Genomic DNA, 5,099 nt, shown 5'->3' on the forward strand with positions numbered 1-5,099 from the left:
AAGTAGTTATTCATGTGATGTTGGGAATAAGACGAAGCAGGACTGGTTGCCGTCGGCAGGAGCAGTCGCGCGATCTTACGCTCCCCAAAAACCTGATTCAATCACACACCTGAGCAAGTGTCACAGATAAGCGTCGGTTCTCGAGGCCTACTACTCCAACTTCTGTGCACACAGCCTGGAACGGAACACTCGATAGAAGTAGAAACGGAGAGATGAAAGTGTGGTGTTCGCTGTCATATGCATGAGACTTAGGACCACATCACGCTCACGCTACGCTACGCCACTCCATGCCACGGCTCGGCTCGGCTTGATGCGCGCACACGTCGCCTCTCTCAACTTACAATAGGTTCTCACACATGTCACTTATTTGAGTCAAGTTAATATTTAGTCAAAATCTCATACGAGACTAAAACTTTTTGCACCTAGCGTTTAATATGGGGCTTGAAAATTTATTTGATTTAATTGAATTCAAATAGGCCAAGCCCAATAATTCAACAATCCCCACCAAATTTCGGGACACATATGAAATGACATCAATTCTCTATTATTTCATATACCAGTGTTTTGGTGGAGACTATTAAATTAAACATCGACCTGGAATAGAGATTACACTTCTTCACAACTAAACAATGGATTATGCCTTGAGTTGATGGTTTTGTGCAAAACAAGGTTCACATAAGTTTTTTACTGATACTAGGCGGCCAAAAGAGAGCATATAAGTCAAACTCTAGGTATCTAGAGATTACTTAAATCTCATAAACTGTGATCAACATTCGAACTCATACAAGTATGTTCTTTATAAGATGTTCTATAGGACAACATCTCTACTTCAATAAGTTACTCGTATCACATTAAGGTATAAACCAACTTGCCCCACAGAATAGGAAAAAAGTACATCTCAAACGACATGGACCATTGTTAAGGGTCTCTCCTCATTACACCACTAGCTTGTTTCACCATCGTACTTCACGGGATCTCCGATCACATAATATAGGACATGTTACCACTATGGTATGACTTCACATGGGTCTCATGTCCGTCTCACCCGATGCACCATCTATATCAAGTTACATGCTAGTCCCTTAGTGAATTGTTCTGCCATATTCTTACATGTATGGACATAGTCCAGTGCTGTCACTTTGGAGTTTCACAAATTTTTAACAGATTTCGAGTGCCCCTTTATATGCCTAGTTGATGTGATATTATCCTTAGAACTGTTCACTTTGATAGTCACTGTTTGATTATCATAGTTCATACAAAAAGCATGTTTAGGTTTTTCAACCACCGACAAATCAATAAGGAGTCCTCGAAGCCATTTAGCCTCAATAGTGGCAGTGCCTAATGTTGTGAGTTCTGCTTCCATTATTGACCTTGTTAAGATGGTCTTCTTGCAAGATTTCCATGAAACAGGGCCACCTCCAAGTTTAAACATATATTCACTTGTGATGTAAATCTAATCAGCATCAGATATCCAATAGCACTCAAGTACCATAGGGTACCCAACATAGTGAGTCTCAAAACTCACAATGCCTTTTACATAGCGCCTCACTCTCTTAAGAGAACAATAGTGGTAATCTCCTAGATTTGAAACAAACTAGCTAGCTTAGTTTGCTCACAACAAACGAGATGTCAGGCCTCTTAGCACTAGCTATTAATCAGGTTGTCCATAATAGCACACTAGGATCATAAGACGTTAGAGCAGGCTTGCAGCCACTATACCCAAAGCGACCCAATACCTTTTCCACATAGCAGGACTGTAGAAGTGTAACCCCACCATTGTCTTCTCTTAATAGCTTGATATTAAGTGTAACATCAGCCACTTCCAAATCCTTCATCTCAAATTTATTGGACAAGAAGTCCTTCACCTCCTTAATCACATTAAGGATGGTTCTAAAGATCAGTATGTCATCAACATACAAACACAAGATCACACCTTCACCCCAACCACAATGATAGTACACTCACTATGAGAAGTTGATTAAGGATGAGAGTGGGATTGCTTTTATAATGTCTCACTATGTTGAGAAGGTCTTGAATTGATTTGTCTTTATGGATGGCAAACCTTCTTCAACACCTGATGAAGCATGGCGTTGAGAAAGAACAAGAGGATAGCTAGAGACAAATTGAGGTACTCTCAGATTATCGGTTCACTCATGTACCTATCTAGCACAACAAGATCGAACATCTCTTTTGCTATGAGCAAATTGAGTAGGGTTTATGTCCAACCTGGTGATGATCATTGGCTTGCACTTGGGTCTTGTGCTATCTTAAAGGAACAATGAGTTATGTGATTCACTATTTAGGGCACCTAGTTGTAATTGAGGGATATAGTGATTCAAATTGGATATCAGATGTTGATGAGCTCTACTCCACAAGTGGGTATGTGTTTACTCTTGGAGGTGGGGCGGTGTTAGGAAGATCTTGCAAACATACCATTTTGACGAGGTCAACTATGGAAGCAAAACTTGCTACTTTGGATATAGCTACTGTATAGGCAGAATGACTACATGAGATCTTGATGGATTTGTCGGTGATGGAAAAACCGATATCGACTATCCTTATGAATTGTGACAACCAAACGGTTATTACCAAGGTGAACAGTGCTAAGGATAATGTGAAGTTGACAAGACACATTAAAATTTAAATGACCCTAGAAGTCTATTAGAAATTAAGAAACTCGGGAGTAATAGCTGTGGCTTACTCAGGACATGTGAAGAACAAGCTATGGGTAAATTGAGGAGAGTAATCTATAACCCTCTCTAAGTAAAGATGCAATACTCTCAAAGCCATAAGATAGATTGGCGACATGCCTTAATATGTTTCTATTGGCTTTAACAAGCAAAGATGTTGTCCTATGGAGCATTCTTGAAAGAACACACCTATGTGAGCTCGACTATAAAATGTCATAGTCTATATGAGACTTGTGTGATCTCTAGTAAGCTCATGAAGAGACAAGGGAGTACACAACAGATATGCTCCACCCACGGGAAAGGCTACTGACAGCTAGGTAGTGGTTTGACTTTGAGTGAAACTTGTTTGCACAAAACTTGCAATTCAAGGTGTAGTTCATTTTTCAAGTTGTGGATGGGTGTCGCTTGAAGCTCTAGGTGGAAGTTCAACTTAATAGTCTATGTTGAAACATAAGTATATCAAACAGTACCAAAAATAGGCAAATCTCTAAATAGGTATTTGAGATCTGGTGGAGGATTGTTGAAAGTTGAAATATTTGGGCTTGGCCCAATAGAAATTCCTAGTAATTCCAAATAAATCTCAAAGGCCACATTCATATGTGCAAAGAGGGGAGTGGAAAAACCTTTAGTCCCACCTTACTTCTGGAAGTGAAGGTTGTAATACTTAAATATAAAAGTCATCTCCACTTCTCCAAGTCTAGTGTGAGGTGGAAGAAATGAAACCCACACGCGCGTCCTCGCTCACCTCCCCTCACCAGGCTGGGACGATGGTGTAGGCATGCGGCACCTACGTGAATGGTCCGTCAGAATGATTTCTCATCTATATATGCTACACTTTTTTTTGGGGGGGTGGGGGGGGGGGGGGAGGGGGGTTTCTATATATTTTACACTCCTAGTCGTCCAAACAGACTTATCCAAACTTGGTATATGAACATTTTTCCTAAAATATAGTTGTTCTCAAATTAAAAAAAAAACTGTTTTCTCATTTTATTTATGTGCATGATTGTTTGGGAATTAATAAACATCACCTGAACATTTAGCAATGCTCTTTCACCTAAATTTGGTGCTTTGGATTTGTTCCAAGATTTATGTTTCTGGAACTGTGGGTATATATATGATGTACCCATTGGTTCCAAATTATAGTAACTGTCAAGATAAATACATTTCATAGAGAATTTAATTAAACTAATTTCATATCCTATATGTTGACTATTTTCTACAAATTTAATCAAAATAGACTAGTTTAACTTAGAAAGCTAAAGTGAATTGTAACTTGGAACAGACTGAGTAAAAAGTTAAAATCCATGTGTTTTTGGTCTCCTAACACCTGCAGTTTTTTTTGCTTCATCTTAGGATTACTTTTACACTCCATAAATTACATGTCAGGGCCTCCAAAAACATTTGGTGGTGGAAATTTTTTTTACTAGAGCAATAACTAAAAGAAAATAAAGCTCATAACATAAATGGGGACAGGAGGCATGGCACTGATGGGCCTGGCCCAACCACCCAAACATGTGATGAGCTCTCGCTCGATCTAGGCTTTCTATCAGGATGCATCTGGTTCCTCTTCAAGACGCGCAGCGCATGCATATCTGATAGTGATATCTACGGTCCTTGCTTAGTCAACACTTTTGTCATTCTCTTGTTAATTCATTTCCACTTTCCAGTCCTCTCTAGTCTCTGCTAGCTATGCACCGGTAACTAGACGGTCACGGATAACAACATTTACCACTTCGTATGATATGACAGCGTACGTAGCCACTTCAAGTCTTGCTGATGCTATATATTGATCTGATCATCCCATATGACCAGCTGACTGCTTGTCACCTTGCCTCGTTTCGCAGTAATCTTGGAGTTGAAAGTGCGTGCAGATCGGTGAAATGTGGACAGGTTCCAATTCGATGCCCGATTCTTCTTTTTTTCCTAACGAAATTTCCACATCGAAGTGAGGGCTTCAAATTCCTCGTATCAGCAGCAATAATCCAACTGAGAACACAGGCTCGGCCCCCGAGTAGCTCTCGGGCGACTCGGGCGGGGACGTTGATTCCGCCCCCCAGCCCCTCCTCCAGGCAGCTATCCCCGGCCGCCGCCAGAGCCCAGCGCCGGCTGCCCGGCCGAGGGCAAGGATGGCGGCGGCTGGGCCTGCTCCTCCCTTCTCTCTCTCCCTGAGGCGCTCCCATGGTGCTCCATGGGACGGCGGGCGGCGGCAGGTTTCCGGCCCCCTGTGCGCAGATCCGGCGTCCCCTAGGCCGGATCCGCCCGCTGGCGCGCATATCCGTGGCGTGGTGGTGGATGACGACTGCGGCGGCGCGGTGGTGCGGCGACGAGCTGGTGGCGTGCTCTGACCGCCCAGTTCTTGAGCACTGCACGCGTGGAGGCAGTGGTGGTGTGGATTTCGTCAACGATGCC

This window comes from Miscanthus floridulus, chromosome 15 (genome assembly GCF_019320115.1).
Source record: "Miscanthus floridulus cultivar M001 chromosome 15, ASM1932011v1, whole genome shotgun sequence".
In the NCBI taxonomy this organism is placed as follows: Eukaryota; Viridiplantae; Streptophyta; class Magnoliopsida; order Poales; family Poaceae; genus Miscanthus; species Miscanthus floridulus.